The 22,258-nt window shown below is 38.8% G+C and overlaps 1 protein-coding gene across 35 annotated transcripts in view; it reads left to right on the top strand.

Annotated features, from left to right (window-relative positions):
• The window catches only part of LOC143656990 (uncharacterized), a 402,509-nt gene that overhangs the window by 14,122 nt on the left and 366,129 nt on the right, over nucleotides 1-22,258 (top strand). For 2 of the 35 annotated variants that reach the window (XM_077128835.1, XM_077128833.1), the window contains exon 2: nucleotides 15,829-15,891. The exons of the other annotated variants lie outside the window; for them this stretch is intronic. The gene's annotated coding sequence lies outside the window, so the exon portion shown is untranslated. The remainder of the gene's footprint in view (nucleotides 1-15,828; nucleotides 15,892-22,258) is intronic. 35 annotated transcript variants of the gene reach the window in all.

Genomic DNA, 22,258 nt, shown 5'->3' with positions numbered 1-22,258 from the left:
TCCATCCATGTTATTACATGCTTCATAAGTTTATTCTGTCTTAAAGCTGCATAATATTCCATCGTATGTATATTCCACAGTTTGTTTAGCCACTAGTCTGTTGATGGACATTTTGGCTGTTTCCATCTCTTTGCAATTGTAAATAATGCTGCTATAAACATTGGTGTGCAAATGTCCGTTTGTGTCTTTGCCCTTAAGTCCTTTGAGTAGATACCTAGCAAAGGTATTGCTGGGTCGTATGGCAATTCTATATTCAGCTTTTTGAGGAACCGCCAAACTGCCTTCCACAGTGGTTGCACCATTTGACATTCCCACCAACAGTGGATAAGTGTGCCTCTTTCTCCGTATCCTCTCCAGCACTTGTCATTTTCTGTTTTGTTGATAATGGCCATTCTGGTGGGTGTGAGATGATATCTCATTGTGGTTTTGATTTGCATTTCTCTAATGGCCAGGGACATTGAGCATCTCTTCATGTGCCTTTTGGCCATTTGTATTTCATCTTCTGGTAGGTGTCTGTTCAAGTCTTTTTCCCATTTTGTAATTGGGTTGGCTGTCTTTTTGTTGTTGAGTTGGACAATTTCTTTATAAATTCTGGATACTAGACCTTTATCTGATATGTCGTTTCCAAATATTGTCTCCCATTGTGTAGGCTGTCTTTCTACTTTCTTGATGAAGTTCTTTGATGCACAAAAGTGTTTAATTTTGAGGAGCTCCCATTTATTTATTTCCTTCTTCAGTGCTCTTGCTTTAGGTTTAAGGTCCATAAAACTGCCTCCAATTGTAAGTTTCATAAGATATCTCCCTACATTTTCCTCTAACTGTTTTATGGTCCTAGACCTAATGTTTAGATCTTTGATCCATTTTGAGTTAACTTTTGTATAGGGTGTGAGATACGGGTCCTCTTTCATTCTTTTGCCTATGGATATCCAGTTCTCTAGGCACCATTTATTGAAGAGACTGTTCTGTCCCAGGTGAGTTGACTTGACTGCCTTATCAAAGATCAAATGTCGATAGATGAGAGGGTCTATATCTGAGCACTCTATTCGATTCCATTGGTCGATCTATCTATCTTTATGCCAATACCATGCTGTTTTGACCACTGTGGCTTCATAATATGCCTTTAAGTCCGGCAGCGCGAGACCTCCAGCTTCGTTTTTTTTCCTCAAGATGTTTTTAGCAATTCGGGGCACCCTGCCCTTCCAGATAAATTTGCTTGTTGGTTTTTCTATTTCTGAAAAATAAGTTGTTGGGATTTTGATTGGTATTGCATTGAATCTGTAAATCAATTTAGGTAGGATTGACATCTTAACTATATTTAGTCTTCCAATCCATGAACACGGTATGCCCTTCCATCTATTTAGGTCTTCTGTGATTTCTTTTAACAGTTTTTTGTAGTTTTCTTTATATAGGTTTTTTGTCTCTTTAGTTAAATTTATTCCTAGGTATTTTATTTTTTTAGTTGCGATCGTAAATGGAATTCATTTCTTTATTTCCCCCTCAGCTTGTTGATTACTAGTGTATAGTAATGCTACAGATTTTTGAATGTTGATCTTGTAACCTGCTACTTTGCTGTACTCATTTATTAGCTCTAGTAGTTTTGTTGTGGATTTTTCCAGGTTTTCGACGTATAGTATCATATCGTCTGCAAACAGTGATAGTTTTACTTCTTCCTTTCCAATTTTGATGCCTTGTATTTCTTTTTCTTGTCTAATTGCTCTGGCTAGAACCTCCAACACAATGTTGAATAATAGTGGTGATAATGGACATCCTTGTCTTATTCCTGATCTTAGGGGTAAAGTTTTCAATTTTTCCCCATTGAGGATGATATTAGCTTTGGGTTTTTCATATATTCCCTTTATCATTTTAAGGATGTTCCCTTGTATTCCTACCCTTTGGAGTGTTTTCAACAGGAAAGGATGTTGAATCTTGTTAAATGCCTTCTCTGCATCAATTGAGATGATCATGTGATTTTTCTGCTTTGATTTGTTGATATGGTGTATTACATTAATTGATTTTCTTATGTTGAACCATCCTTGCATACCTGGGATGAATCCTACTTGGTCATGATGTATAATTCTTTTAATGTGTTGTTGGATACGATTTGCTAGAATTTTATTGAGGATTTTTGCATCTATATTCATTAGAGAGATCGGTCTGCAGTTTTCTTTTTTTGTAATATCTTTGCCTGGTTTTGGTATGAGGGTGATATTGGCTTCATAGAATGAATTAGGTAGCTTTCCCTCCACTTTGATTTTTTTGAAAACTTTAAGGAGAGTTGGTACTAATTCTTTCTGAAATGTTTGATAGAATTCACATGTGAAGCCTTCTGGTCCTGGACTTTTCTTTTTAGGGAGCTTTTGAATGACTAATTCAATTTCTTTACTTGTGATTGGTTTGTTGAGGTCATCTATGTCTTCTTGAGTCAAAGTTGGTTGTTCATGTCTTTCCAGGAACCCGTCCATTTCATCTAAATTGTTGTATTTATTAGTGTAAAGTTGTTCATAGTATCCTGTTATTACCTCCTTTATTTCTGTGAGGTCAGTAGTTATGTCTCCTTTTCCATTTCTGATCTTATTTATTTGCATCCTCTCTCTTCTTCTTTTTGTCAATCTTGCTAAGGGCCCATCAATCTTATTGATTTTCTCATAGAACCAACTTCTGGCCTTATTGATTTTCTCTATTGTTTTCATGTTTTCAATTTCATTTATTTCTGCTCTAATCTTTGTTATTTCTTTCCTTTTGCTTGCTTTGGGATTAGTTTGCTGTTCTTTCTCCAGTTCTTCCAAGTGGACAGTTAATTTCTGCATTTTTGCCTTTTCTTCTTTTCTGATATAGGCATTTAGGGCAATAAATTTCCCTCTTAGCACTGCCTTTGCTGCGTCCCATAAGTTTTGATATGTTGTGTTTTCGTTTTCATTCGCCTCGAGGTATTTACTAATTTCTCTTGCAATTTCTTCTTTGACCCACTGGTTGTTTAAGAGTGTGTTGTTGAGCCTCCACATATTTGTGAATTTTCTGGCACTCCGCCTATTATTGATTTCCAACTTCATTCCTTTATGATCTGAGAAAGTGTTGTGTATGATTTCAATCTTTTTAAATTTGTTAAGACTTGCTTTGTGACCCAGCATATGGTCTATCTTTGAGAATGATCCATGAGCACTTGAGAAAGAGGTGTATCCTGCTGTTGTCGGATGTAATGTCCTATAAATGTCTGTTACGTCTAGCTCATTTATAGTAATATTCAGATTCTCTATTTCTTTATTGATCCTCTGTCTAGATGTTCTGACCATTGATGAGAGTGGTGAATTGAAGTCTCCAACTATTATGGTATATGTGTCTATTTCCCTTTTTAGTGATTGCAGTGTATTCCTCACGTATTTTGGGGCATTCTGGTTCAGTGCATAAATATTTATGATTGTTATGTCTTCTTGTTTAATTGTTCCTTTTATTAGTATATAGTGTCCTTCTTTGTCTCTTTTAACTGTTTTACATTTGAAGTCTAATTTGTTGGATATTAGTATAGCCAGCCATTCCTGCTCTTTTCTGGTTGTTATTTGCATGAAATATCTTTTCCCAACCTTTCACTTTCAACCTATGTTTATCTTTGGGTCTAAGATGTGTTTCCTGTAGACAGCATATAGAAGGATCCTGTTTTTTAATCCATTCTGCCAGTCTATGTCTTTTGATTGGGGAATTCAGTCCATTAACATTTAGTGTTATTACTGTTTGGATAATATTTTCCTCTACCATTTTGCCTTTTGTATTATGTACATCATATCTGATTTTCCTTCTTTCTACACTTTACTCCATACCTCTCTCTTCTGTCTTTTCGTATCTGACTCTAGTGCTCCCTTTAGTATTTCTTGCAGAGCTGGTCTCTTGGTCACAAATTCTCTCAGTGACTTTTTGTCTGAGAATGTTTTAATTTCTCCCTCATTTTTGAAGGACAATTTTGCTGGATATAGGAGTCTTGGTTGGCAGTTTTTCTCTTTTAGTAATTTAAATATATCATCCCACTGTCTTCTAGCTTCCATGGTTTCTGCTGAGAAATCTACACATAGTCTTATTGGGTTTCCCTTGTATGTGATGGATTGTTTTTCTCTTGCTGCTCTCAAGATCCTCTCTTTCTGTTTGACCTCTGACATTCTAACTAGTAAGTCTCTTGGAGAACGCCTATTTGGGTCTATTCTCTTTGGCGTGCGCTGTACTTCTTGGATCTGTAATTTTAGGTCTTTCATAAGAGTAGGGAAATTTTCAGTGATAATTTCTTCCATTAGTTTTTCTCCTCTTTTTCCCTTCTCTTCTCCTTCTGGGACACCCACAACATGTATATTTGTGCGCTTCATATTGTCCTTGAGTTCCCTGATCCCCTGTTCAAATTTTTCCATTCTTTTCCGGATAGTTTCTGTTTCTTTTTGGAATTCAGATGTTCCATCCTCCAAATCACTAATTCTATCTTCTGTCTCTTTAAATCTATCATTGTATGTATCCACTGTTTTTTCCATCTTTTCTATTTTGTCCTTCACTTCCATAAGTTCTGTGATTTTTTCTTTCCGTTTTTCTATTTCTTATTTTTGTTCAGCCCATGTCTTCTTCATGTCCTCCCTCAATTTATCAATTTCGTTTTTGAAGAGGTTTTCCATTTCTGTTCGTATATTCAGCATTAGTTGTCTCAGTTCCTGTATCTCATTTGAATTATTGGTTTGTTCCTTTGACTGGGCCATATTTTCAATTTTCTGATCCGTTATCTTCTGCTGGCATCTGGGCGTTTAATCAGATTTCCCTGGGTGTTGGACCCAACAGGTTGAAAGATTTTTCTGTGAAATCTCTGGGTTCTGTTTTTCTTATCCTGCCCAGTAGGTGGCGCTCGTGGCACTCGTTTGTCTGCAGGTCCCACCAGTAAAAGGTGCTGTGGGTCCTTTTCTTTGGAAAACTCTCGCCATGAGGAAGGTTCGCCACCTGAAGTGGCTTGAAGGAGTGCCAATCCGAATCTCCCAGCCGTCCCGGGGATCTGAACGCGGGGAGGTTCGCCGGCCGCCGCAGCCCGGGAGAGCGCCCGTCCAAATCTCCCAGCCGGGCCCGAGGCACCAAACGTGGCGAGAGGGTGCCAGCCGCCGCGGCCCGGGGGACTGCACCGTTCCCAGCCGGACCGGGAAGCCACGTGTTTGGAAGGGACCCTGGTCACCGTTCTCCGCGGCCTGTGGATCTCCAATCCATTTCTCCCAGCTGATCTGGGGGGCTGCGTGTGGGGGGGTGCCAGCCGCCGCGGCTTGAGGGGACCACCTGTCCAATTCTCCCAGCCGGCCCGGGAAGGAGGGAGGGAGGGACTCCGGCCGCCTGCCGCCCTGGCCCGGGGAAGCCCGCGTCCCTCGGCGATCTCACCGGAGCGGTTTCTCCCAGCCAGTCAGCCGTTCCAGAATGGGGTATGCTGTCTTCTTGATCTCTGTCGTGGCTCCGGGAGCTGTTCTGTATCGTTTCTACCCCCCTACTAGCTGTTCTGGAGGAGGAACTAAGACCCGCGCGTCTTACTAAGCCGCCATCTTCTCCGTAAGTCCACTTACCTCTCTTTTGCCTCATTTTCTCTGGCACCTGTTTCTCTCTGTTAATTTTTAAAGTTTCATTTACACATCAGACAATCCAACCTAAGTGTATAGACATGCCTTCATCACCATAATCTGTATGAACACATTTCCTTTCTTCCACAAGTAATCCATACCCCTCCCTTATGTTCCCCACCTATTGACATTTAATTTTGGCATAATGCCTTTGTTACACTCAATGGAAGCATATTACAATGTTACCGTTAACTAATAGACCTGGGTTTGCATTGATTGTATTTTTTCCATATATCGTCTGTTTTCAGCACCCTGCATTGTTGACATTCATTTGTTCTCCCTCTTCCAAAAACATTTTTTTATTTGTACATTGAATCACCATTATTGTTCACTCTAGGTACTCCTAAATTATACTGTCTATGTGGGTTTTTTTTTTTTACTGTTTTTATTGTTTAATATAACATATACACGAAGCAAAGAAAGAAAAAAGCAATAGTTTTCAAAGCACTCTTCAACAAGTAGTTACAGGACAAATCCCAGAATTTGTCATTGTCTACCAAACTATCATCTCAGATTTTTTGTTTTAGCTCCTCCAGAAATTTGGATGTTAGAAGGAATATATATATATTTTTATCATCATTTTCTGTGTGTGTGAAAAATATTGTATATACAAAAAAAAGCAATAAATTTCAAAGCACAGCACAACAATTAGTTGTAGAACAGATTTCAGAGTTTGGCATGGGTTACAATTCCACAATTTTAGGTTTTTCTTTTAGCTGCTCTAAGATACTGGAGACTACAAGAAATATCAATATGATGATTTAGCAATCATACTCACTTGTTAAACCCTACCTTCTCTGTATAATTCCAACATCACCTTTGATCTTTCTCCCATTCTTTAGGGGTATTTGGCCTATGCCCACTCAAATCTTTTCATGTTAGAAGGGCTGTCAATAATAAAGGGTAGGGAGATAGTAATAGCTGATGTTCTGGAAAGGCTGGCCTCTCTAGATTTCAGGACTTATTTGGTCCAGGGATCCATCTGGAGTTTGTAGGTTTCTGGAAACTTACCCTAGTGCATGGAACCTTTGTAGAATCTTTTATATTGCCCTAGGTGTTCTTGAGGTTTGACTGGAATGGTTTTGGTTCAGGTTTGGTAAGTTATGATAGGCAGCAATGTTTAACTGAAGCTTGCATAAGAGCAACCTCCAGGGTAGCCTCTAAACTCTATTTGAACCTTCTCAACTGTTCATACCTTATTTGTTCCACTTCTTTTTTCCCTTTTGGTCAGGATGGTATTGTTGATCCCATGATGCCAGGGCTGGACTCATCCCTGGGAGTCATCTCCCACACCACCAGGGAGTCTTTCATGTCCCACAAATGGGGGAGGGCAATGATTTCACTTTCAGAGTTGGGCTTAGAGAGAGTGAGGCCACATCTGAGCAACAAAAGACATCCTCCAGAGGTGACTCTTAGGTACCCCTATAGGTAGGCTAATCTCTGCTGCCTGCATAAGCTTTGGAAGAGTAAGCCTCGGGTTTGGGTGTCCCTAAAGTTTGACAGAGTATCCGGGGATTCCCTGATGGTAAAGTTTAATAGTTTCATAGTTTTCCTCTCATCCCTCAAGGGACTTTGCCAATACATTTTGATTATATGCTTAATATACTCTAGGATATATCTAGGCATTACATTAGTAATACAGGATTAAAGGACCTCTTTCTTATTCTGGGCTTGCTGTATTTCTGTTGTTCAAATGAGCTGTATAGATAGACTGAATTAGATTATGTCCAACAGAAAATTTAGGTTCCAGACCAAATAAACCTTTCTTCCTTTGGTCTCAAAGAGTATGTGTAGTTCTAAAATATAAACAATGTCTTCCCTACCCCTGTGTTCTAAATTACTTTAGCCCTGACCTCGTCAACTCCGTTCTTATCTCTAAATACCACATTTTATTTATATATAAGTATATATAAGTATATGTTATACATATATAAAACTTATATATACAGTATATATATGTTTTTTATATAAATAAAAATATATATATATATATATAAACAGCCTCTAAAAATCCAGAAATAATAATTACCACTCTGGATTCAATGTGTCTGCTATAAAAGCTTACAGTCTAGGTCCCTGTTTTCTTGTAAGCATTTTCCAAAGGAGACCATACCATTATAGTTCTTTTGTTTATGGCTTGTTTTGGCTCACCAAATGTCCCACGTGTTCATTCCTATCATTGCCTGCCTTACGACTCCGTTCCTTTTTGTAGGAGCAAGTTTGATCATGTGTATACAACATCGTTTACCAATCTAGTTCTCAGTCAGTACATCCTTCACCCACCTACATTATCAGGCATCATGCATAATGCCCAAAATCCACAGCCCATCAACAATCTCAATTTTAGATAATTTCATTATTCCCAAGAGAATGATAACCAATAAACATACGCTCACCAAATAGAAGATCTAAACTTCCTCTTAACTCTTGTCCCTCCCCCCATTATTTACCTCTGCTGTTGCTGTGGTAGTTCTGATGTTTTCCTTTTAAACATAGCACATAGTATGCAATAGCAGTTTTCCCTTTGTACCCTGGACTTAAATACTCTTTGTACACTAATCATACCTTTGAAGTAGTTCTTGTGAGAACTAATTTATATTTCTAGTGTTAATCAGTGGGACGCAAAACCCTGCGTCAGTGTTTGGGTCCCACTCTGGGTCCTCTCCCAGAAAGCTGTGGGCAGCCTACTGGGCTGGGTCTAAGGTGCCCTAGTGGGTACTTTCCTCCAGATGCTTCTGTGCCACCTCTACAACACACCGATGTTCCACAGTGCTGAAGAGAGTTATAAGTAGCTGGTTGCAGTCAGGCCACGTGGGCTGGTAGGTCTGGACAATGGACTGGAACAGGTCAGTCATTGCCTGGGGCCTCTCAGTATAGGATGGTATATGATTTTTCCAGTTTAGCAGGTCAGTAGAAGTGAAGGGAATATATATATGAAGTTTCTTTAACTTTCTTGAAAGTCTCCCCGGGTATCAACATAGGGAGGTCCTCAGGTCTCTCTCAGAGGCATTAAGGGTGTGGCTGTGAGTGGAGCAGCTGCACACGGCTGGGGTTACAAGGGGTCCTTGAGCCTTGCTGTGGCTCAAGGGGTCCAAGGATGGCTGGGCTCAGCGGAGCCTCAGGTGATACCTCTGGGCTTCTGGGGGGGTCGGGGATTGCTGTGCAGGAGCTCAGCAGGGCCGTGGGTGTTGGTGGTGCGAAGTAAGGAAGGAAGGTTTCTTCTTCTTCTGGTGCACTGAATAAAACTGGGACCTTGGACTTGCCGCCTGGTTTCACCACTTGGATGAGAAACACCTGGCACTGTCCAACAAGGCAAGTCTTTATCCATCCTAGCTTCTTCTTTGAGACCTCCAGCCAGGTGGCAATGTAGGGAAACTGATTGGGGTGTCCAGGCGTCCCTGACACTATACTATAAATTGCCTTTACTTTCTCCAATTCAAAAGTTCCCTCAGATGGCCAATCTACCACCAAGGTGGGCCATTTTAGCATACAGAATTTTCTGAGTTGACCAGGAGTCAGCTTGACTCCCCAATCATCAGTAAAAGCCTTCTTAAAGTTGTACATCATACACCGCAATGGTGTCCTACTAGATTCCCCCCACATACACACTTTGGTGGAGCCAATGGCTAGGGGAACGGTTTACAAACAACAAAGGGATTTTAGACAACCTAGTGCTTTGTTCAACCTGGCTCTCCTAGTGGGGACGTTGGACACTTCTTGGCTTTGGTGGTCCAGTATAAACCCCTGGCTGGCCCCAGTTTGGGGTTGCCACCCTTAACTGTATAAGAATCGCCACAGAATCACAGAATCCAAATTCATTTGTGGCATGGTACTTGGCTCCAATGGCCCAGGACTTCCATTCACTCACTCAGTCATGCATATTCAATCAACATTCCTCCTGCACCACCCTTCCTGAAACCGAATCTGAAGACTTCCATTTCCCCTGGTCCTCTGGACAGAGACCAGTACTTGGAGAGTCTTGGGGGTTGATCAAGTGCCCCTTCCACCCAGGCCCCTGGCCTTCTATGAGTGGGCTGATAACCTGATGCACTTGAGTGCTTACCAGTCAGACAGGTGGCGCACCTGACGCTTGGTTCCTGAAACCATCCTGGATTTGTCACCACTCTGGTGATGATGAGTGCCCCGGCCAGGGAGGTCAGGAGTCCAAAAGACAGGAAGTCCTGGTGCTGGCACTGGATTCCATTGGGTCTCTTGTCTGGAAAATGTTGCTGCCGCGGGCGAGGAAGGCGAGAATGTCACCTCCTCTTAAATCCCAGACAAGTCCCCAGAAATGTAGCACAAAAACCAGGGATGAGGTCGGAGTCCTCTAGGAATGTTCTGTGAAATTAGAACAGGCTGAGACCAAGGGTCTGTAGTTTCAGGAAGCAAGTGACTTATTAGTGTTGCTTGTGCTTTGGGTGTTTAAGAAGCTGCCTCCTATTACTAGTCCTTCAAGATGTTTCCCTACACTTTCTTCTAGAAGCTTTGTGGTGCTATTCTTTTTTTTTTTTTTTTTTGCATGGGCAGACACTGAGAAACAAACCCAGGTCACCAGCATGGCAGGCAAGTACTCCTGCTGAGCCACTGTGTCCCGTCTTGTGGTGCTGTTCTTATATTTAGGTGTTTGTTCCACTTTGAGTTAATTTTGGATGGGATGTAAGATAAAGGTCCACTTTCATTCTTTTGGTTATTGATATCCAATTCTCCCATGCCCATTTATTGAAAAGACTATTTTGTCCTACTTCAGTGGATTTGGGGCCCTTCTCAAAAATCAGTTGAACATAGATTTGGTGGTCTATTTCTGCACTCTTGATTCAATTCCATTGGTTAATAATTCTGTCTTTGTGCCAGTACCATGCTGTTTTGACCACTGTGACTTTACAATAAGTTTTAAAATCAGGAAGTGTTAATCATCTTACTTTGTTCTTCTATTTTAGGATGCTTTAGCTATTCAGGGTTTCTTTCCCGTCCAGATGAATTTGGTAACTAGCTTTTCCAAGTCTTCAAAATAGGTTGTTGGAATTTTGATTTGTACTGCATTTAATCTGTAGATCAGTTTGGGTAGAATTGACATCTTAACTATATTTAACCTACCTATCCATGAGCAGGGAATGCCTTTCAACTTATTTAAGTCTTCTTTGATTTCCTTTAGCAATGTTATATAGTTTTCTGTGTACAAGTACTTTATATCCCTAGTTAAGTTAATTCCTAGGTACTTGATTCATTTAGTTGATATTTTGAATGGAAATTTTTCCTTAACTGACTCCTCAGCTAGGTCATTGCTTATGTATAAAAACATTTTTGGTTTTGGCACATTAATTTTATATCCCACAACTTTGCTGAATTTGCTTATTAGCTCAAGTAACTTTGTTGTAGATTTGTCAGGATTTTCCAAGTATAGTATCATGTCATCTGCAAATAATGAAAGTTTTACTTCTTCCTTTCCAATTTGGATGTCTTTTATTTCTTTGTCCTGCCTGATTGCTCTAGCTAGAACTTCTAGTACAATGTTGAATAATAGTGGTGACTGTGGGAATCCTTGTCTAATTCCTGACCTTAGGGGGAAAGCTTTAAGCCTCTCTCCATTGAGTACAGTGCTGGCTCTGAGTTTTTCATATATGCCCTTTATCATATTGAGGAAGTTACCTTTGATTCCTATCTTTGGAAGTGTGTTATCAGAAAAGGATGTTGAATTTTGTCAAAGGCTTTTTCAGCATCAATTGAGATGATCATGTGATTTTTCCCTTTCGATTTGTTAATGTGCTCTATTACATTGATTTTCTTGTGTTGAACCATCCTTACATTCCTGGTTTGAAACCCCACTTTATCGTGGTGTAAATACTTTTAATGTGTTGTTAGCTTCAATTTGCCACTATTTTGTTGAGAATTTTGACATCTATGTTCATTAGGGAGATTGGCCTGTAGTTTTCCTTTCTTGTAGCTTCTTTACCCAGTTTTGGTATTAAAATGATATTAGCTTTGTAAAATGTGTTAGGTAGTGTTCCTTTTTCCTCAACTTTTTGGGAAAGTTTGAGCAAGAATTGGCTTTAATTCTTTCTGAAATGTTTGAAATTCCCCTGTGAAGCTATCTGGCCTTGGGCATTTTTCATAGGAAGATTTTTGATGACTGACTGAATCTCTTTACTTGTGATTGATTTGTTGAGATCTTCTGTTTCTTCCTTAACTAGTGTAGCTTGTTTGTGTGTTTCCAGGAATTTATTCATTTCATCTAAGTTGTCTACTTTGTTGGCATATAGTTGTTCATAGTATCCTCTTATGATTCTTTTATTTCTACAGGTTCTGTGGTAACGACCCCCCCATCTCTGATTTTGTTTATTTGCGTCCTCTCTTTTTTTCTTTGTCGTCCTTGCTATTGGCCCATCAATTTTAATGCTTTTTTCAAGTAACCAACTTCTGTTTTTATTGATTCTTTCTATTGTACTTTGGAGACTTCAATTCTCTGCTCTCATCAGTGGACGGAAATGTCTTAACAGACTTAAATGTCTGTTAAGTCTTTCATTTAACTCTGCTTAAATCTTTGTTCTTTCTCTTTTTCTGTTTGCTTTAGGGTTAGTTTGCTGTTCTTCCTCATGTTCCTCCAGGTGAGCATTTAAGTCCTCAATTTTTGCTTTTTCATGTTTTTTTGTTTTTTCCCCCTCATGAAAAACATATTTTAGCTTGTTTAGTGCATTTAGTCACTATCATTGTACACTCTAGGCATTCAAGATAATACCATCTCATTCTTTATCATCTGTCCTTCTTACTCGTTTCATTTGTGCCCCCAGGCCTACTCCCTCTATCATTCACATGTTCACCTTCATTCAGTGTACTAACATTATTGTGCTACAGTTAGGTAGTATTGTGCTATCCATTTCTAAATTTTTACAATCAGTCCTGTTGCACAATCTGTATCCCTTCCGCTCCAATGACCCAAAATCTACCCTATTTCTATCTTTGAATGGTCTCTGTTCTAAACTGAAATTCTCCAAGTTCATTCGTTACTGTTAGCTTCTATCAGTTAGACCATCCAGTATTTTTCCTCTTGTTTCTGTCTAATCTCACTCAGCCTCAAGGTCCTCAAGGTCCATCCATGTTGTTATATGCTTCATGACTTTATTCTGTCTTACAGCTGTATAATATTCTATCATATGTATATGCCACAGCTTGTTTAGCCAATCATCTGTTGATGGACATTTAGGCTGTTTCCATCTTTTGGCAATTGTAAATAATGCTGCCATAAACATTGGTGTGCAAATGCTGCATTCCACAGTGGTTGTACCATTTGACATTCCCACCAGCAATGGATAAGTATGCCTCTTTCTCCACATCCTCTCCAGCACTTGTCATTTTCTCTTTTATTGATAATGGCCATTCTGGTGGGTGTGAGATGATTCTCATTGTGGTTTTGATTTGCATTTCCCTAATACCAAAGAAGTTGGGCATCTTTTCATGTGCCTTTTAGCCATTTGTATTTCCACTTCTGAGAAGTGTCTGTTCATTTCTTTTGCCCGTTTTGTAATTGGTTGTTTGTCTTTTTGTTGTTGAGTTGAACAATCTATTTATATGTTCTGGATATTAGACCCTTGTGTGATATATCTTTTCCAAATATTGTCTCCCATTGTGTAGGCTGTCTTTTTACTTTCTTGACAAAGTTCTTTGATACACAAAAGTGTTTAATTTTAAGGAGTTCCTATTTATCTATTTCTTTCTTCAATGCTTGTCCTTTGGGTGTAAGATCTAGGAAACTGCCTCCTATTATAAGGTTTATAAGATATTTCCCTACATTTTTTTCTAAAAGTTTTATGGTCTTAGATCTAATGTTTAGGTTTTTGATCCATTTTGAATTAATTTTTGTATACTATGTGAGATATGGATCATCTTTCATTCTTTTGCAAGTGGATATCAAGTTCTATAGGCACCATTTATTGAAGAGACTGTTCTGTCCCAGGTGAGTTGGCTTGACTGCCTTATCAAAGATCAATTGTCCATAGATGAGAGGGTCTATATGTGAGCACTCTTTTTGATTCTATTGGTCATTTTATCTGTCTTTATGCCAATACCATGCTATTTTGACAACTGTAGCTTCATAATATGCCTTAACGTCAAGTAGTGTGAGACCTCTGACTTCATTTTTCTTCCTCAGGATATTTTTCATTATTCAGGGCATCTTGCCCTTCCAGATAAATTTGGTTATTGGTTTTTCTACTTCTGAAAGGTAAGTTTTGGGGATTTTAATTGGTATTGCATTGAATCTGTAAATCAATTTAGGTAGAATTGACATCTTAACTTTATTTAGTCTTTCAGTCCATTTAAGGCTGCTGTGATTTCTTTTAGCAATTTCTTGTAGTTTTCTGTATAGGTCTTTTGTATCCTTAGTTAGATTTATTCCTAAGTATTTTATTCTTTTGGTTGCAATTGTAAATGGATTTTTCCCCCTGATTTTCCCCTCAGAATGCTCATTACTAGTGTATAGAAACGCTACTGATTTTTGAACGTTGACATTGTAACCTGCCACTTTGCTGTACTCACTTATTAGCCCTAGTAGTTTTGCTGAGGATTTTTCGGGGTTTTCAACATATAGTACCATATCATCTCCAAACAATGGGAGTTTTGCTTCTTTCTTTCCAGTTTTGATGCCTCGTATTTCTTTTTCTTGTCTAATTGCTCTGGCTAGAACTTCCAACACAATGCTGAATAAAAATGGTGACAGTGGACAATCCTTGTCTTGTTCCTGATTTTAGGGGTAAAGTTTTCAGTTTTTCTCATTGAGGATGATGTTAGCAGTGGGTTTTTCATATATCTCCTTTATCATATTAAGGAAGTTCCCTTCTGTTCCTATCCTTTGAAGTGTTTTCAGCAAGAAAGTATGTTGAATTTTGTTGATTGCCTTTTCTGCTTCAATCTAAATGATCATGTGGTTTTTATGCTTTGATTTGTTGATATAGTGTATTAAATTAATTGATTTTCTTATGTTGAACCATCCTTGAATGCCTGGGATGAATCCTGCTTGGTCGTGGTGTATAATTCTTTTAATGTGCTGCTGGATTCAATTTGTAAGGGTTTGGTTGAGGATTTTTGCATCTGTATTCATTAGAAAGATTGTTCTATAATTTTCTTTTCTTGTAGTATCTTTGTCTGGCTTTGGTATGAGGGTGATATAGGCTTCATAGAATGAGTTAGGTAGCCTTTCCACCTCTTCAATTTTTTTGAAGAGTTTTAGCAGGATTGGTACTAATTCTTTCTTGAATGTTTGGTAGAATTCACATGTGAAGCCATCTGGTCCTGGACTTTTCTTTTGGGGAGTCTCTTAATGATTAACTCAGTTTCTTCACTTGTGATTGGTTTGTTGAGGTTATCTGTTTCTTCTCGAGTCAATGTTAGTTGTGCATGCCTTTCTAGGAAGTTGTCCATTTCATCTACATTGTCTAGTTTATTAGCATAAAATTGTTCATCGTATCTTCTCATTACCTCCTTTACTTCTGTGGAGATAGTGGTTATGTCTCCTCTTTCATTTTTTATTGTATTTATTTGCATCCTCTCTCTTCTTCTTTTTGTCAACCTTGCTAAGGGTCCATCAATCTTAATGACTTTCTCATAGAAACAACTTCTGTTTTTGTTGATTTTCTCAATCATTTTCATGTTCTCGATTTCATTTATTTCCATTCTAATCTTCATTATTTATTTCCTTTTGTTTGCTTTGGGGTTGGTTTGCTGTTTTTCTCTGTTTATTCCAAGTGGACAGTTAATTCCTGGATTTTTGGTCTTTGTTCTTTTTTGATTTAGGCTTTTAGGGCAATAAATTTCCATCTTACCACTGCCTTTGCTGCATCTCATGCATTTTCATATGTTGTGTTTTCATTTTAAATTGTCTCAAGATGTTTATTGATGTTTCTTGTCATTTCTTCCTTGACCCACTGGTTGTTTAAGAATGTGTTGTTGAACCTCCATATATTTGTGAATTTTTTTGACCCTCTCCCTGTTATTGATTTCCAACTTCATTTCTTTATAATCTGAGAAAGTGTTTTGAATGATTTCAATCTTTTTAAATTTATTGAGACTTGCTTTGTAACCCAGCATATGGTCTATCCTTGAGAATGATCCATGAGCACTTGAGAAAAAGGTATACCTTGCTTCTGTGGGGTGTAATATACTATAAATGTCTGTTAAGTCTTGTTTGTTTATTGTATTATTCAAATTCTCTGTTTCTTTATAGATCCTCTGTTTAGATGTTCCATCCATTGATGAGAGCAGAGGATTGAAGTTTCCAAATATTATGGTAAATGCATCTATTTCTCTTTTCAGTGTTTGCCTCATATATTTTGGAGCAGTCTGGCTCAGTGCATAAATATTTATGATTGTTATGTCTTTTTGTTGAATTGTTCCTTTTATTAATACATAATATCCTTCTTCATCTGTTTTAATTGTTTTACATTTGAAGTCTAATTTGTTGGATATTAGTATAGCTACTCCTGTTCTTTTCTTATTGCTGTTTGCATGAAATATCTTTTCCCAACCTTTTACTTTCAACCTCTGTTTATCCTTGGGTCTAAAATGCATCTCCTGTAGACAGCATATAGATGGGTCCTGTTTTTTAATCCATTCTACCAGTCTATGTCTTTTGATTGTGGAGTTTAATCCATTAACATTTAATTTTATTGCTGTAAGGGCAGTGCTTTCTTCTATCATTTTGCCTTTTGAATGTTATATTTCATATCTTATTTTTCTTCTTTTTACCTTTACTGATAGTCTTCATTTCTATACTCTTCTCCACACCTCTCTCTGCTGTTTTTTCCTGTCTTTAGTGCTCTCTTTAGTATTTCTTGCAAAGCCAGTATCTTGTTCATAAATTCTCTCAGTGATTTTTCATCTGGAAATGTTTTAATTTCCCCCTCATTTTTGAAGGACAATTTTTCTGGCTATAGAATTCTTGGTTGGCACTTTTTCTCATTTAGTATCTTAAATATAGCATTCCATTGTCTTCTCATCCCCATGTTTTCTGCTGAGAAATCTTATTGGGCTTCCCTTGTATGTGATAGGTTGCTTTTCTCTTGTTGTTTTCAAAATTCTCTCTTTCTCTTTGACATCTGACATTCTAATCAGTAATTGTCTTGGAGTACATCTATTTGTATCTATTCTGTTTGGGGTACACTGCACTCCTTGGATCTGTAATTTTACATCTTTTGTAAGAGTTGTGAAATTTTCTGTGATAATTTCCTCCATTAATCTTTCTCCTCCTTTTCCCTTCTCTTCTCCTTCTGGGTCATCCACAACATGTATATTTGTGCACTTCATGTTGTCATTCAAATCTCTGAGTCCCTGCTCTTATTTTTCCATTCTTTCCCCTATATGTTCTTTTGCTTGTCAGATTTCAGATGTCCCATCCTCCAGCTCACTAATCCTACTACCTTTTAAAATCTGACATTGTAGGTTTCCATTGTTTTTCTCATCTGTTCTACTGTGCCTTTCACTCCCATAAGTTCTGTGATTTGTTTTTTTCAGACTTTTGATTTCTTCTTTTTGTTTGTCTCTTACTTTCTTTATATCCTCCCTCAACTCATTGATTAGATTTTTGATGAGATTTTTCCATGTCTGTTTGAACATCCTGAATTAATTCTTTCAACTCCTGTATCTCATTTGAATTCTGGGTTGTTCCTTTGACTGGGCCATATCTTCAATTTTGTTAGTATGATTTGTTATTTTTTGCTAGTATCTAGACATTTACTTTCCTTAACTAGTTTATTCTGGAGATTGTTTTCACTTTTTTTACCTGGTGTTTTCCTGATGGATGACTTTGTTGTCTGTCTGCTGTTTGACGTTCAGTTCAGCTTATTCTAGACCTTTAGCTTAAGTTTTGTTTAACAGATCAGATTTTTTTCAGTTCTTGTTTCTTGCCCTGCCTATATGGTGCCTTTTTTTCCCCTTAGAAAGGTCTACTTAGGTATTATAGACCCCAGTCAGATTTTCCCAGACCAGACTGGCCTCCTCTTAGGAGGAAAGAGTCACTTGCATCAGTTTTCCCTGAGGATGAGACCCAGAAGGTTGAAAGACTTTCCTATAAAGCCTCTAGACTCTGTGTTTTTCCTATCCTGCCCAGTGTGTGGCACTTGCCTACCTGTGGGTCCCACCAGCATAAAGTGATGTGGAACCTTAAACTTTAGCAGACTCTCCCTGCTGTAGTTGAGACAGAGAAGAGTTGTATACTGCCTTTAATTTCTTCAGTTTTCCAGACCCTGGGGTCTGAACTCCTTGAGGGACGATTCTACCAGAGCTGGGCCCCACCCCTCTCCTGGATAAGACACACCCTTTAGGGAATTATTTCCTTTCAGCTGACCAGCCTCTTTGCCACTCATACAAGCTTAATTACGCCCTTGCTTGGGGCAGTTTGAATTTGAGAAGCCTTGCAGTTGTATGCAAAGAGCAGTCAAGCCATCTATGGCTTGGTTGGCACTTTTTCTCATTTAGTATCTTAAATATAGCATTCCATTGTCTTCTCATCCCCATGTTTTCTGCTGAGAAATCTTATTGGGCTCCCCTTGTATGTGATGGGTTGCCTTTCTCTTGTTGTTTTCAAAATTCTCTCTTTCTCTTTGACATCTGACATTCTAATCAGTAATTGTCTTGGAGTACATCTGTTTGTATCTATTCTGTTTGGGGTACACTGCACTCCTTGGATCTGTAATTTTACATCTTTTGTAAGAGTTGTGAAATTTTCTGTGATAATTTCCTCCATTAAAAAGGAAAAAAAGAAAAGAAAAAAAAACTCCTTTTCAGAGCAGGTCCCCATTCCTCAAGTTTACTAATCAAGAGCTTAAGTTGGTAAATTGCTCTGTGTATCTCCAGGTCTTATGTTCCTCATCCTTTTCCTTCAGAGCCCAGACCCTTTCTGGCATTTTGTACTGTCCGATCCAAAATAACTCCGTTTTTTTCTTTTTCCATTAGCCCTGCCCCCTCAGCGTCGGCACAAAAAACAGCAACCTCAGCTTTTATAGGAGTTCAGCTGAGTTGGGGGTCTGTTTTTAGTAGTCAGAATTTGTTAATTGGGGCTTGGCTGATCTCAGCCCCTTGCTGTTAGTAAAGCCTCTTTCCTTTCCCCTCTGGGAATCAGCCTGTGAGGGAGAGGCACCAGCCTTTGCGGCTTGAGGGACTCACGGTTCTGGGTGGGATCACAGCTGGTCCAACTTGTCCAGACTCCTGTACACTGGGTGTCCGGTCACTGATGTGGCCCCAGCAGTTGTTCTGTACTGTTCTTGGCTACTTACTAGCTACTCTGGAGGATAAACTAAATTCTACACCTCACTAAGCGGCCATCGTGCACTCTCTGCTTTTTCATGTTTTTTTAATATATGCATTTAGGGCAATAAATTTCCCTCTCCACACAGCCTTTTGCATCCCATAAGTTCTGATATGTTGTATTCTCATTTTAATTTTTCTCCAGATAGCTACTGATTTCTCTAGCAATTTCTTATTTGTCCCACTGTTTGTTTAAGTGTGTGTTATTTATTCTCCATATATTTCTGAAAGGTCTCATTCTTTGGTGATTATTGATATCCAGCTTTATTCCATTGTGGTCAGAGAAACTACTTTGAATAATTTCAATGTTTTAAAATTTATAAAGACCTGTTTTGTGCCCCAGCATATGATCTATCCTGGAGAATGTTCCATGAGCACTAGAGAAGAATGTATATCCTTGTGTTTTGGGTGTAATGACCTATATATGTGTGTTAGGTCTAATTCATTTATCAAATTGTTTAACTTCTATATTTCCTTGTTGATTGCCTGTCTGGTTCTACCTATAAAGTGGTGTATTGAAGTGTCTTACTTTTATTGTTGAAATGTCTCTCACTCCTTTCAGCTTTGTCAATGTCTGTCTCATGTACTTCGGAGCTCCTTGACTGGAAGCATAAACATTTATGATTGTTATTTCTCTTGTCAGTTGTCCCTTTTATTAATATATAGTGTCTTTCTTTGTCTCTTATGATAGTCTTTATATTTAAAGCCTATTTGGCTGATATTAGCATAGCTACTCCTGCTTTCTATTGTTTATAAATTGTGTGGAACTTTGTTTTCCATCCTTTCATTTTCAATCTATTTGTATCCTTGTGTCTAAGATGACTCTCTTGTAAGCAGCATATCTCTGGATTATATTTCTTAATTCATTCTGCCAATCTGTATCTTTTAATTGGTAACTTTAGTCTGTTAACATTCAAAGTTATTACTGAAGAGGTGTTTCTTGAATCCACCATCTTATCTTTTGAATTATATTTGTCTGATCTGAATATTCTTTTCCCTCTTTCTCTTCTTATCCTTTAAATTACCATTATTGCTACTCTTCAATTCTGTGCCCTTCCCTAGACCTCCCTCTCCTGTCTTTTATTTTTCAACTGGCAGAACTCCCTTTAGTATTTCTCGTAAGGCTGGTCTCTTGTGACAAATTCTTTCAGGATTTGTTTGTCTGTGAAAATGTTAACCTCTCCCTCAGTTTTGAATGATAATTTGGCTGGGTAAAGAATTCTTGACTGGAAGTCTTTCTCTGTGAGGATCTTAAATATATCGTACCACTGCCTTTTTGCCTCCATAGTGCCAATTCAATAGTCTGAACTCAGTCCTATGTGGACTTTCATGTAGTAGATTGTTTTTCACTTGCCATTTTTAGGATTTTCTCCTTCTCTTCAACATTTTGCAGACTGTGCCAGTCTGAATCTGTGGTGGACCCCAGAAAAGCCATGTCCTTTAATCCTCATTCAGTATTGCTGGGTGGGAGCATTTTGATTGTTTCCATGAAGATGTGACCCACCCAATTGTGGGTGGTAACTTTTGATTAGATGATTTCCATGGAGGTGTGTCTCCACCCTCTGGAGGTGGAGTTGCTTACTGGAATCCTTTAAAAGAGGAAACATTTTGGAGAGAGCCCTTTTTGTAGAGCCACATGAAAGCCAGCAGACACCACCATGGATGACTGAGGCCTATATGGAGACCTCATACCATGGAGGCTGAGGTCTGAAGTCAAGAAGCCTTGGGCCAGGAGAGAGGACCCACCCAAGCCCATGGAGAGGGTGAGTTTGCCCCAAAGACAGAGAATGGGCCTTCCACCTGGTTGCAGTGTAAGAGTCATGCCACCTCAGGCCTTGAGTGGGTGAAGCACATTCCTTGGGGTTTGGGGAGAGCCTGGCTGCCACCAAATGAAGGGGTTGAGCATGTGCCCTGGAGGTGGCAGAGAGCCCAGTTGTGACCCCGAAGCTTGGAGAGGGTGGAGTCGAGAAAAAGGTGGTCTCCCCAATATCCCCCAAGGTTGCATTCAAAGAGAGGCAAGCCTCTGCGTAGGCCCTTGGAAAGGGTGGGACTGTAGCTTTCTAAAGCCCTGAGAATAAATGACTCTCAGACTTTGAAATCTAATGGACTTTGCCCTGCAGGTTTTCAAAACTGTATGGGTCCTGTGACCCCTGTGTTCCTTCCTCCCTATGGAAATGTGTATATGTATCCTATGAATATTCCTCCTTTGTATGTTGGCAGCAAAGAACTTGTTATGAATTTTCAAAGGTCCAGAGCAAATGGAGAAAATTTTGCCTTAGGACGGACCATGCCTGTAACTGACTTGATGAGATTTTATACTGTCTCTAATTTGGTACTTCATTTGTATTGCTACTGAAAGGTTTAAGGTTTTCTGATATTATTATGGAATAAATGTATTTTGCATTTGGAAAGAGCATGTCTTCTAGGGGTCCAAAGGTTGGAATATGCCGGTCTGAATCTGTGGTGGACCTCAGAAAAGCCATTCTAGCAGCTGGCAAACTAGGACACAGACTGATTAGTCTGTGTCTTGGGGAAGACCCATTTGGATTTATTCTATTTGGAGTTTCTTGGGCTTCTTTAATTTGGATATTAATGTCCCTCATAAGGGTTGGGAAGTTTTATCCCAATATATCCTCAACTGATCTTCCTAGCCCTTTACTCTTTTCTTCTTCTGGGACACAAATGATTCTTATATTTGTGTGCTTTGTTTTCTCTACCATTTCCATGAGTTCTAATTCAAATTGTTTTTTTCCACTTGCTGTTTTGAGTGTTTAAAATCAGTTTCATGCCCTCTAGTTTGCTTATTCTTTCTTCTGCCTCTTTAAATCTGGTGTTGTGTGCCTCTAATATATTTTTGATTTGGTCAACAGCATCTTTAATCTCTGTGATATCTTCTGTTCTATATCAGTCCCACAAATACAAAGCTTCAGACTACTGAAGGAAATCAACTTACAAAGTAAACAATCAAGATATTTACATGCTGTGAAGACAACAGAAAATCACTAAGCATATCAAGATGCTGACAGCCTTCTTTGTGGAACCCTCTATTCTGCCATCTTCCCAGAACCCTGGGTCCAGCCCATTTGCAGTATTCTGTTATGTTCGACTAAAAAAGCCTTGGAGATTTCTTTTTTCTTTTTTCTGTCAGCCTTACCCCCTTTCTGCCGGGACAAAAAGTCCTAGTACCTTTAGTACTTATTCCAGGTTTCTCTGAGCTGGGGGCCTATTTTCAGTAGTCAGAATTTGTTAATTCCACAATTGGAGCTTGGTTGAGCTAAGCCCTTGCTGCTATTAAAGTCTGTTTCCTTTTCCCTGGGAGAACCAGCCTACCTCACCCATAGAAGAGGGGCACT

This window comes from Tamandua tetradactyla, chromosome 15, assembly GCF_023851605.1.
Source record: "Tamandua tetradactyla isolate mTamTet1 chromosome 15, mTamTet1.pri, whole genome shotgun sequence".
NCBI lineage: Eukaryota > Metazoa > Chordata > Mammalia > Pilosa > Myrmecophagidae > Tamandua > Tamandua tetradactyla.
The sequence above is the reverse complement of the archived record's forward strand: the minus strand, read 5'-3'. Positions and strand labels throughout refer to the sequence as shown.